At 40.9% G+C, this 13,547-nt stretch overlaps 1 protein-coding gene across 1 annotated transcript in view; it reads right to left on the bottom strand.

The window, feature by feature from the left end:
- Positions 1-12,809, bottom strand: part of LOC126355430 (uncharacterized) — a 1,825,973-nt gene extending 1,813,164 nt beyond the window's left edge. Inside the window, exon 1 of the mRNA XM_050005738.1 lies at positions 12,624-12,809. The gene's annotated coding sequence lies outside the window, so the exon portion shown is untranslated. The remainder of the gene's footprint in view (positions 1-12,623) is intronic.
- Between the last annotated feature and the right edge of the window lie 738 nt (positions 12,810-13,547).

Raw genomic sequence — 13,547 nt, 5'->3', positions numbered from 1 at the left:
AAGTAGTACTGCTTAAAATAGTACTACTTTACTACTTTTTAAAGTACTTTATTACATTTTAAATTAGTTACTGTGGAATTTAAAAAAAAAGAATGTAGTTACTGACGTAAGTCTACATTTCTCTAGAGCGGGAAAACTACACCAGTAATTATCTACCGTCTGATATCAAGTCCAGGATCCCCTTTACATTATTTCAATCACATATACCTCGGCACCGTCTACATTATAATTCCGCGAGAAACACTTACATACGGAGTGATTATAATTAAGGCCCCAGTTTCAAATCGCTGTGAAAAACGAACCACTGCTCAGAATGTCGTCTAATTTGAACGGAATGATATCGAAGAAGTTGAAACAAAACATTTAACGAAAATCTTACCATTATATGGCACTGTAAACGGCAGAACGTGCAAAGAAAAAAGGAATGCAGGGTACACGGTTGTTCCGTGTTTTGCGTCTGAGACGCTCGGAATGGCTGTTTCAATACAGGAGCGCGCTGCAAGTGAAGCTCCGTCACATGCATGGTGACTCCACATCAGTAGGCCTACAGAAGGTCCAGACACTGAAGCGTATGAAAAGAGGAGTTGTTCTGATGTCTGCATAGGTTATGGAGAAAATGGTTACGAAACTCGAAAAGACAGGTTCTTTTGAAGTCCTCTGTGGTAGAGGAACAGGGAGGAAAGCAACTGCTCCGACTTCAGTAGAAGATGTAGACACACCATTGCAGGAGGGGGAGAGAAAAGATGTGCTAACATGCAGGACATGGGGAATTGCCGGAAATTTGGAGATTCCTTTTAGAACGGTGCATAAAATTCTACCAAACATCTTGCATTGTTACCCATACAAAAGTACCCAAGTTTAGGAGTTTCTTCTTGCTGACTTGCCAGTGAGACAAACGTTCTCTCTAAAATGTCTGGCTCTCCTGGAAGTGGACAGTTAATGACCATGGAACATTTTGTGGATGTACGTAGCCAATTTACGAGGATAGATCAACACACAGAATTGTACAACGTGAGAAACCGAAAACCTGCTCGCTCATCAAAGTTTCCGCTGGAATTATCAGTCGTCATTTCCCTTGAGACTGATCATCAAGATCACCCGATCTTAATCCAAATGACTTCTGACAATTGGCTTATCTAAAAGATGCTGTGTTTAGTGCTTCCATTACGATCGTAGCTAAATTAAAAGCATGCACTGCGCAATGCATTCTGAACGTGACCCCGGGAAAGCTTCCATCTCTTGCGATACGTGTTTTTTCTCGTTTCCACCGTATAGTAGGAAACGGTGGGGAGTGAGCTGAATTTGTCTTGCATCTGTCTCATGACAGTTCAGAACCGATTTCATTATTGCCTTTTATGAATTTTTTGGCCTCAGGACAGTTCAAACACGGTTTCTCCCATCTAATGTGGTACGACCTCTCCGTGGTTGATGAGCTTCTGTATCCATCAGTGCCACAACTGCTGAATGCAGGAAGTTGCGCCGTGATTGGTTTAAAATGCAAGTGACACCATAGCCGTCGTACAGTCACACACCTATTTTTAGGCCACCCAATTTAAGCTTACATCGCCATCTAGCAATAATTTTTTTTTTAATTCCTTAACGCTTCCCCCTAGTTTGATAATATTCCATTCAAATTTGACCTCTTTATGCGCAATGGTTCTTCTTCTACAGCATTTTAAAACTGGAAATTTAATTTTAACCACACTGTATGCAAATTGACAGAAAAAGTTGCAACACCAAAAAAGTAATGTAGAGTAATGAAATTTCTGCAATACGTATGCCTATGTAACGTATTTAATTGATTGAGTTTGCAAGTTCACAGGTTAATGTATCCACGATATAAGCCATGGCAAATGTGAAATGTATGAATTAAGAAGACAAGGAAGGTTATTAATAATGTCTCTTTATGACTATTAATATCGTGTAAAACTTCTGTTACGTATATTCATAGCCAAATAATATGCTGTCATCATACCTGAACCTGCAATGGACATTGTAACACGGCAGACGAAATAGACCTCGTGTACTGAAGGACACTGACCGTCAAGCACTAAAGAAGGTTTTTGTAAAAAACAGCATTGATCAAGCAGCTACTCGAAAGACACTCATTTCTGAAGCCAGTATTAAGCAACGGTTTAGATGTTAGGTTTAAGTAGTTCTACGTTCTAGGGGACTGATGACCTAAGATGTTAAGTCCCATACTGCTCAGAGCCATTTTAACAGTTCGAAGATGACTGTGGTTTGGAGTAATGAATCTCGCTATATCTGATGGAGAGTTTGGATCCAGGGAGTGCCTGGAGAACCCGCCATAACGGGTAGTGCCATCAGTGAAGTAGAGATGTGATGGTGCTGTTACGATATGGCGGCATTCTTCGTGATTGTGGTGGGGTTTCTCAACTGCGTTTAAGAACACTTTAAATGCAGAAGATTATGAGTACGTTTTACAGCATTGAGTACTGCATAAGTGACGATAACAGTTCGAAACCGGCCGCGTTGGCCGTGCTGCAGTCCGGAACCGCGGGGCTGCTACGGTCGCAGGTTCGAATCCTCCTTCGGGCATGGATGTTTGTCACGTCCTTAGGTTAGTTAGGTTTAAGTAGTTCTACGTTCTAGGGGACTGATGACCTAAGATGTTAAGTTCCATACTGCTCAGAGCCATTTTAACAGTTCGAAGATGACTGTATTAACATGACAACGCAACCTGTCTTAAAGCAGCATCTGTAAGGCAAGAGTTTGCAGACAGCCCAATTCCTGAAATGGACTGGCCTGCCCAGAATCCCGACCAGAACGCAATGGAACTTCTTTGCGATGTTTACAACGTCGCCTTCACTCCAGACCCGATCGTCCAACGTCACTACCATCTTGGTTTCGGATATTGAGGTAGAATGGGCTGCCACTTCTTCACAGACATTTAGACACTTCATTGAAAGTGTCCTCAGTAGCCGCCATAAAAGAAAAAGTTGGGTACACCAATTATTAATGTCCCGTAATAGGTATTCTGGTACCTTTGAAGATAACTCACGATAATAAATTAATGATTTAATTGCAGCAAGTAATATAAGGGAAACAGATGACCTTCTTATGTGTGAACGTAGCGCAGTGGTCAGGCACTCGACGGCGGCTGAAACCCCCGTACTACCATTGTTGTGGCGTCCTAACGAGCAAAGACAAATTCCGGGACGATTACTTCGAAAAGCAAAGAGCCGATTCCTTACTCATCCTCCAGCTGTTCGACATCGTGCTCCATCTGTTATGATTAGTCGTTGACGGGGTGATAAATTTTAATCTGCCTCCCTTGAATTTACGTCTTGACGTATCTGTTTTTGAAATTATATTTTATCAGCAATGTTAATGATGACGAATTATCAATGAAGAGGACACGATTGTTAATTCCTGAAAATGTAAGTTACCGTAGATAATTACATAATCTATTATCTTAAGGTTAACGATTCCCTCTTATAATGTTGCTACCTTTGTAAAATACTCTAGTTTAAATTATATCGCTCCAGCTTTACAAGCATTTCTTACCGTGAAAAAGAAGTAGATTACCTCCTGGTTTCAGAAAAATGGCATCGCAGAGTGCAAGTAGAGGCAGATTGCAAAATATGTAACCATAAATATGACAATAGGGTCAGTCGTTTAATTATCCCATCAGTGATATTCGCGACTCACTTACGCCACCGTCTACAATATGCTAAATGTTTCGGTTAGACTACTTTCCTAGGGAGCTGAGCGACTTTCGGTGAAATTCAGTTATTTTTAAGGAGTATCTTGAGTGTATTAGGTGATTCAGAGTAGAAAATGGAACTTCATAATAGTGTGTATTGTTTTTGTTGCATGTCACCAAACGAGAGCAGAGTACAGCAGCCTCATACACTTTCTTCGTGACGGGGCTTATAAGGGACGATCTTGGTGAACCTACAAGCCAACGACCAGCACATACGAGGAGATGTCTATGACCACTTCTACGTCGTTTATATATAGCTCTTGTACTTTGTTGAAGAAAAATGATAATTTAATGATTCTAAACCGTTCAAATGTGTGTGATATTATAATTCAGTTAGTCTATGTCCATCTAACGAACTGCAGAATTATACCTGCCCCGCTGTTCACATCACTGGAAGTATTACACTTTGGCTAAGGCCAAAATCATTTTCTATATTTGGTAAGTGAACAATGGTCAGATTATAACAAAGATTTAAAAGATTAAAATTAAGTTGAAAAATTTAAAATTTTATTACAAGAGATGTCGTAGGTGTATTAATGAACGTCTCTTGACGATTTATTTTATGTCAATTGACATAACATGTGAATTATTTTCAAAGACTGAAGCAAGTTCAACCAAAGAGAAGAATATTCAATGACATACATTCTTATCTATTTATTTTCTTTACGAAGATACAAGCAAAGCCTATAGTAAGTAAATTCCGTAATAACACGTCGTCTGCAATGGATTACCTACAGAACATCTTTGGAGTAGCAAAGTCGATAAGTCGTTCTAATTTTTCGTAGCTACAGTAAACTGAATACGAGGTAAACAATATTTTCAACGGCATTAGCTTATTTCTACAAGAGCCTAACGAGTAATCGTAACAATGAATGAAAACGTAACAAACAAAGCCACGGAAAAGAATTACGAGAAAGATACTAAAGATTAATCACTCTGGACGAACGTACTGAACACACAAAGAGAGGTTGCATCGACTCTCATTGCACTTAACCGCTTGTTGCTACAGTATTAAGGTGGGACCTGATGGCATACTAGAACGTAGCACAATATATCTCTACTGCCGGATGTTTCAACATTGCCGAAAAGCAATTACAGCTCTATCAACCACACGTTCCTGATTTGCTGCAGAGACTTCATACATCGAGCTAAATAAGGTTTCTGCTTTCATTCAGCTAGCTAAATTAAAAACAAATAGTGCAAGGACAGTGTACAGTACCTCTCCGTGGTACCGAACAATCCATCGCAGAAGAGTTCGTGATAATTTAACACCAACTCTGTTATATATAATACAGAAATATTCTGTTCTGTATTCGCGAATAAACTTACTGCAATAGTAGTGCACCAAGATAAAATTTAATAGCTCACTTCGCGACTGTATTAAGGATCGATGAATGTGTATTCGAAGTACCATGCTGATAGTATGACACATACCCAGCACTCGCAGCAAAAATTTTAATATTTTAAGTCCTGAGGGAGATATGGATATAACAACTTAGTCAAGATGACAAGTGTGACTTTTTAACTGGCATATTTTTCAAAATCATTTATTAGGCCATGTACTTTCGTATTATGAACAGAACTCAGAGACAGAACAGGGAAACGTGTAACAGTAGCTCAAACGCTTCTCTATTGTCAAACTTGTGAATTTCTCGTATTTAAAACGTAGAATCCAATTGGAAGTGCATTACTCATACTCGGTCTTTCTTGCAACCAGCGATAGATGTGCGTTCCACTCGAAGAGAGACTAAACGGTAGTCGATATGTCGTAACCGGTAAAAGTAAGTGAATGGTGCGATAAAGCTGTCCTTTAAAATCCCTCCCGGTACATCACACACCATCCGAACCGAACCTGTAGAGAACGTGAGTCTGCTGTGGAAGGTTTGAGATTTTCAACCTTAAACATTGCAGATACAATCTACTTCTTACCAGGACTACATGAACATGAGATTTTAATGCAATGGCATAATATACGCACGCAGACCGTCTTTGTACAGTCCACTGGAAATTGCTTCTATGGATATTTAAACGCACTTAGAATATCCTAGGTAGCTGACGCTGCATTATTACTAGGGCTATGTTTAACACATTATGTGTGAAGACACAAATCTTAACTGTTGGAATAAGGCTCTCGCTCTTTGTTGACAACTCGTGTCAGGACTGAAAAGGTTAACAACCACTACACTGTGGGCATATTTCCCCGCACAAATCAATGATTGAAATGTTTGGGAGATATGTAATTGCAGCAACTTTCTTCTCGAACTGCAGGCGGCGCTTTGAGCTATTACAATTGCATCCTTCCACAGGCGACCTAAAATGTAAGCGAGTATAAGAACGTAGGCTTCCGCGGCCGGTGTCATAGTGATTAAAATTCTTCTGGGTAATATGCCGCGTCATTTCTAAAAAACTAACAACAATAATAAATTAAAACCGACGTTTCGGCCGAATTGCAACGGCCTTCCTCAGGGCACGACTGGTTTTGCATGGAGTAGGTGCTACACGGGACACGGACGTATCTACATAAACAGCTGTAGAGCAACTGTCAGTCCACTTCCGCGCACATCAGGAGGAAAACTTGCCGACCAGAAGCGGAACGCTGATTGGCGGTCAGCTACCAATCGTTGACGACATGGATATCCACGAATAGCCCCTTTCCTTCCATCTTCCCTTACGTCATGACTAGCCAATCATTTTAGAGGGCCAATTAAAATTCTACAACCGTGACGTCAGACATAGATAGTCTGTAATAAATAGTAGCACCTACCCCATGCAAAACCAGTCGTGCCCAGAGGAAGGCCGTTGCAATTCGGCCGAAACGTCGGTTTTAATTTATTATTGTTGTTAGTTTTTTAGAAATGACGCGGCATATTACCCAGAAGAATTTTAATCACTATGTAAGCGAGTACTTTATGTCGGGCGGCGAAATTGATGATCAGCATCTGAAACCACTTATCAGAATACATGTTCGCCAACGTAAACATGTAAAGAATGACGCTGTCAAGATAGACGTGGCTATCAAGATATCTTGTTGAGATCCAGCGTGCATGAACGTTGACATTAAGATAATATTAACAGCGGTAGATAAGTATTTTTTCGATTCGCAAGAGAGCAGGAAATAAAGTGACTAACTGGATAGAGTAGCCAAAATAGCTATTATAATGCCAGTGCACTATGGCCTACACACATTAAAACTGTTTCTTACTAAATGTCCTTCCGACTAAAAGTATTCACAGATATGGCAGACGTTGAACCAGTAATAGGTTCAGATACGCGATATTCGTATTTTCTAACTCATGCAAGTAGGTTAAAAATTATTTTATTGAGGCGAATAAGCAACGTTCTCTCGGTACCCAATGCAACATTAAAGTATTTTTACTCTATCTGGAGACATTTCTATGCTATTTGTAAATACCAATAATGGAATCGCCGCTTACGATTTTTTTATTTGCAAAAACTAATTTTCTAATCTTTTCAGGTTCATCTCAAGAGGAATATGCAGGTGACATACGTAACTACACACTTTTGCTTGCCCCATTTGAAAATGACGCTGAAAATGTTGGACAACAAGTATTTAACACATGATTGGCTGGTGTTGTATGTACTGGGTGATTCCGCAGCTCTGCTCATCAGTTTTACGCGATACCTGTCGCATATTTCCGGTTTCCCTCGCTAACCACATGCAAACTATTAGTCCAATAACAAAAAATGTACAGAATTTTTAGGAATCTTAACACCGTTAAATTTTGTACTGTTTTTGCTAGAGGGCTTAGTTTCCGAATTATGTAAGAAAAATTGCAGAAGTGACCTACAAACGCGTTTTTCTTGAATAATACTAAAACCGGGGCCTACAGCGAAAATGTATACCAGTACAAAAATCAATTACATGAAATTTCCAGCAAAAATCTCCCATTTTTTCTTTAGAATTAATAGTTCGCACATATTGTTCGAGAGAAAGTGACACTGCCATGTGTGGTTTTTGAAGGCACAGAATCTGCATAAGAGCTATCGGTAGGGGCACCTGAATCTCACTGTATCTGTGTGTAATGCACAGTCAAGTACTTTATACTACCAATATGTATTTGTTTAATTTTATAGTACCTAATTACATGGGTTTCTAGGAGCTCTAAGTGTTAAGCAGTATTTAACACAGGGATTTGTCAATGCTTTGCTGAACTGCGTAACGTCAGTATTTCATTTCTGTGTAAAAATGTTTAGCTTTTGGAAACTTTTAACGATTACACATAGGCTCTCTCCTGCTTTGAAATATAGAGAAGTTGGAGAAAAATGTTCCGTATCATTTTTCTTTTGAGCACTATTTGATTCTGGTCCTAGGTTTTCGCCCGCTATACAGCTGTACTTTCGCGTATATTTTCCTGGAGGATTTGCTAGGGTGCGCCCTAATGCAGACTACAGTCTGTACGTAGGAAAGGCGCAGCGCGGCTTCGGCCTCCCTTGAGAGTCGTTCCCTCCCCGCGAGAAGCAGCCGGCTGCCGTCGCCCACAGCCCATACGTCTAATTTAGTGCGAACGGCACCGCATGCTGCGCGGTTTGTCTCCATTACAGGCGCAGAGTGCAGCTAAACGCGGCCCTGTACTGCGGAACGGAATTTCTCCCGCCCCGTATCGGAAGCACTTCCCCCGTAATCCTGCTTTCGCCCCACAAGACTTTTCAGATTCAAAGCGTCCTGTATGACACTGTATGTGAACGACATCAGCTTTTTAAATTCTTGTGTATTTGAACATGATAATCGGCAGTTATATTCTTAATCGACAAGTCACCGTACGGTGTGTTGTGCTGTAAACATGCCGTATTTGTCAACTTTATCTTAAACCAAATGTATCTGCTTAGCCCCCACCTTGAAGCGCATCTAATTAGACTGCTGAGAATTTTTAAGACGATCGCATACAAACAAAATATCTTCGAATTTACTCCTTACCTGAGTTCTTTCAGTTTAGTTACGGTTGCATGTTGACGAACAGTTTTGAAGAAGCAGTATAGCGATTGTCTGATGCAATGGTTGAATTATCAAATATTCTTTAATGTGTTACGAGATAGTCGCAAATATTCACCGTTACTATGGAAAGGCTTTATATTTTTATTCCACAGTAATTTCTAACAGATAATTAATTTCAGGTCTGAGATGACCATTTTCGAGATCTGAGTACAAACGATGTTACTATGATTGAAAAATTGTTTGCAGATATTGAAGACAGTCACCATAGACCGATTATAAATTAATTTTTAATCTCTTTTCCGCAAATGCGTCTGTGCAAGACTTCCTGCATTTCCGACTAACTTTATAACTCCTGCACACAAATATTTGTTTGCAGAAACCATCAGAGGACCACAGCCGTTTTCTTGCACGTTATAATATATACCGGGAACGCTTGTACCTACAGGTGTATAGACAGTATTTGCTCTTTTTTTGTTTAGCCACCAAAAACTACGAACTCTCTGGAATGAGATCCGCAATATTGAAGCAAGCTAATTTTGAAATTCAGTAAATACATATTATACATCATTACGCGAAACTACATCAATGGCTGTCTGTAGCATGGTATGAAAGAAGGCTTTCTGCACCCTTCTGGATCACGTAAAGGTTGATTCATACAGAAGAATTGGGCAACAGAGTCGGCATCGAACAACAAGCGCACCTTTGTGGTTCCTGAATTATACGTAAAAATTTGGTTAAAATGAAATCGGGTCTTCATTTTACAAAATTAAGCTTCCAAAATTTTTGCTTCAGTACTAGAAACTTATTTATTTATTTATTTTTTGCACTCGGCTCAAGGAATCCTGTTGTAGCATGAGAGTTAGGCGAAATTTGGTAGTATATTGTACCAGCCTGAGAAATAATGCCCCTACCATTCAGAGGTATACTCATCAAAAGGATCATGATAAATAGCATTATATACTCGTGTTACGCTGCGTCCATGACTTTGCTAAAGCCTTGCAGATTAGTTCATAAAATAATATTTTGGGGCGCTTTTCTAATCGTGAATGATTCACTGCCTGCACACTGAAACCATTTTATTTTTGGAAAAATACGTGTGGTCAATCGATGTGGTTAATAAGAGGCAGTCAAATGAAAAACTTAAAAAAAGTAAACTATTTATTGTTTAAAAACTAATCGCCACAGCTGTTAATACATTTATCACACTGCGAGACAAAGTGGTCGATGCTTCCAGGGAAAAATGTTTCCGATTGCCTACAGAACCGTATTTGTTGTCACGTGTATACCTCTTCGTTCGATTCAGAGAGGTGGCCACGACCGTCTTTCTTCAGCATTCCTAAACTATGGAAATCATATGTAGGGAGGTCGGGGATGTATGGACGGTGTGATAGGGCTTCGCTGCGAAATCTTTTGAGAGTGCCCGAAGCAATAGTCACCTTAAGTACGCTAAACTTAAGATGACATTTTTCTTTGACTGTATGGGCCCCCTGTTCATTGATTTTCTGGGACAAGGCTCCAAAAGGGACAGCGGTTCATGGACGCCCTGAAAAAAATTAAGAGCGCCATCAAATCCAAAGCCCTTGTTGACGGACGGTATCTTTCTGTTGCAGGATAATGTCCGCCCACTTGTTACAACAGGTGCTTCGACTACGGTGCAGAAGCTGCAATAGAAAGCCCACCAGCATCCCCATACAGCCCCGACTTCTCCCCGTGCGATTTCCATATTTTTGGAGCTCTGAATAATGACATTTAACTCAGACAAAGAGGTGCACACCTGGGCACAGTATGGTTCCGTAGGCAGCCGCCAACATTGTTCTACGAAGCCACTGATCGTCTTGCCGCACAGTGGGATAAATGTTCTAACAACTACAGTGGTTACTTTTGAAATGATACACAAATTACTTTTTTACAATTGTCTCGTTTTCATTTGACTGCCTTATACGTATTTTACAATTTCAATAATCGATAAACTTATTAATGCAACAGTAGTAAGAAAGTTGTAGCACACTTACAGTTCCATCCATTTACTTAAATTAAGTGATCCAGGAAAGGCACAAGAGAATACCGTAAATAATTTTCCATTATATTTTTTTATAAATATTTCAGTATAATCATTTAAGTATCATTTGCGGATTTCAGTCTACTGCTATGTAAATTCAACGTTCTTTTCAGCAGTCCGCTATGGCATTCACGTTTATTTTAAAAGCCGCTTTATTTTGTTCCCTCGTGTAATATCACAGCGTGATAGCTACAGAAAATATTTGTATGCTTGAGCTCCTAAATAAAAGCTTACTCAAGGCTCCTGCAGCGTTCTCTCTCGAATGGCCGCAGTTTTTATCAGTTGTAGTAGTATATTTAACTTGTATTTGAACATATAGTTTCCTAAGTACCAGTTGCACCTATGTGTCGCACGATACATTATGTAAATGTAGGAAATTTCTGCGGGTGTACGTGGTGCGCAGTTGAATTTCAGTCACATATCTTCCCCTTAGTAGAAGTCTGCATTTGTACATCCACAATATTTCAAGTGGTACATCTTCGAGAACCGCACGTTTCTCGAGGAGAGACTTGCATAAATATGAATAAAAGTAGCTTCGCTCACAATTATAGCACATTAAATATCCTCATTCATTACTATTACCGACAGAAGTAGCTCAATTAAGGTCAGTGTTTAAAGTGCATCAACGGTTATTAAATAAAAGAAAATTGTCTTTAAAATAAGGTCATGTAATATGACAACACTAAATCATGTGTAACAATAACTGTCGGAAGTAGAATATGCCATCGCACTACACAGACGACATATATAGGTTAAAAATATTATCTCGTATATATGAGAATCCTCTATTTTATTCTCTCGCACTGTGTTCCTAGTGAACTTCTGCTTATAGACAAACTTAAGTTAGAGTAATTAATCTCTGTTAGCGTTTTCTGAAGAGGAATCCACGTTTTGCCTCTCCACGCATCATGTACTTTGTAACAAGCGTGAGAAAAAGAAGAGAAATATGTAGTCACTCTAGCCTAATTAATTCTCGAAACAAGATACACCAGGTGTGTTCGCACTCTACCTGGTAAGGCTTCTGAGGACAAAGAGGCTTTTTGTCAGAATGTTTTGATATAAAGAACCGTCTGCAGTGTCTCGCACGTTGCCCCAATTACGAAGGTCACAACTGTGACAGCAGACTGTTCGTCTCAACGCCAGGACGATGAGAATAGTTGGAAACTATTAGACGTATTGAAAGAAAAAGAACCTTCAAAAATAGTCAAAGGATATCCGTGTCTTTTTGGATACAAAATGAACAAAACACGCGGCACCGATCGTGATCTCCATTATTTACGTAGCAGATTTAAATTTGGGCGTCTGTTGCACGTAAGGTATCGGTTTCAGAATAGGAACACAACTGGAAATCATGGTTTTGTATTATATTTATTTGTATTTCGTTTCTTTTCTGTAACCACAGATGACAGGTTGCAGGGATATAGTGCGGGTGGTTACAAGAATGAATAGCTTAAAATGAGGCTGTGATCCCAAAAATAGTTCAAAATAAATTATGTAAAAGTGTATATAAAAGAACTGAATGAAACTGTAGAACTCCTGTTTCCAAACCAGACACCGCAAAGAAAAGATAGGGGCAGGGAAATTATTTGCATCGCAACACCTTGAATGTTGCGTCAGACTTCATACGTTACCACTCAGTGTTGCTCCATCTGCCTAGCGTTTAATTTCATTTTGTGCATACGGCTATTCCTGCCTAAATGAGTGGCAGTGGATTTGCTTAAAATCAGAAGCCTGTCCCGTTTGTTTACGACAGCTGGACGTTAGCAATCCTGCAGAGTCCAGATTGTAGTTATGTGGACTTGTAACGACATGTGGAGTCACTTTGGAAACTGTTTGTATGTGATGGCTCGAGGAGAAGAATGGGTTGTGGGAGCCGGCAGTACCTGTTGCAGCTGCGGCGAGCTGGCTACCGGCGAGGGCGCAGTGAGTCTGGGCGGCCGGTGTCGGAGCGTGGTGTGGCGGCCGCTGGCTCTCACGTCACGCCGGTCATCGCCTCGCTCACCACAGGCAGCTGGCAGCTGGGCACACACCACCTGTGGCTGCGGCCCCGGACCGTGCGGCGGGGAAGAGCGCTGGCGGCGCACTGGGCTGCCACGGCGCCCTCTCCGCCCCTCCGCCCTTCCCTTCCCTACCCTTCCCGGCTCTATCCCCTGCCGCGCCGCTCCACCGACCCTCGCCAGGCGCTGCCGCTGCCCGGGACGGCTGCATCCCTGTGCGCATGCGTGCGACACGCGACTCCGGCACTGGCGCTAGTTCGCAAGGGTGCCCGCGACGCCCCCACCTGCCGGTGAACGTCATATTTTGGTCCTCGATGATGATAATGATCTAGTCCCATACTCCTTCACAGATCGTAGGGGAATTATGTGGGAAACCCGCATCACTGTACTAGGTGAGGTCCTAGTGAAGGTGGTTTGCCATTGCCTTCCTCCGTCCATAATGAGAATGAATGATGATGATGAAGACGACACAACACCACCCAATCACCTTGAGGCAGGTGAAAATCCTTGACCCCGCCGGGAATCGAACCCGGACCCTGTGCTCGGCAAGCGAGAACGCTACCGTGAGACCACAAGCGGCAGACATTTTGGTCCATATGTATACGAAATGTGCACCGATCTACCACATACACTTCTGAGAATCGTCAGGCACGTCTTTCCTAGTGTCTTGGGAAATATTGGCAATTTCATTTTTGCTGTATATGGAGCTAGAGTCAGCTAAAACAAATACTGCTCATGACGTCTTTTCGCGAATACCATCGTCGGTGGAAAGTGTCAATTTGTTTCCCGTTAAGAAACAAAATGATTTAC

This window comes from Schistocerca gregaria, chromosome 3 (genome assembly GCF_023897955.1).
Source record: "Schistocerca gregaria isolate iqSchGreg1 chromosome 3, iqSchGreg1.2, whole genome shotgun sequence".
NCBI lineage: Eukaryota > Metazoa > Arthropoda > Insecta > Orthoptera > Acrididae > Schistocerca > Schistocerca gregaria.
This window is presented reverse-complemented; position numbering and strand designations above follow the sequence as displayed.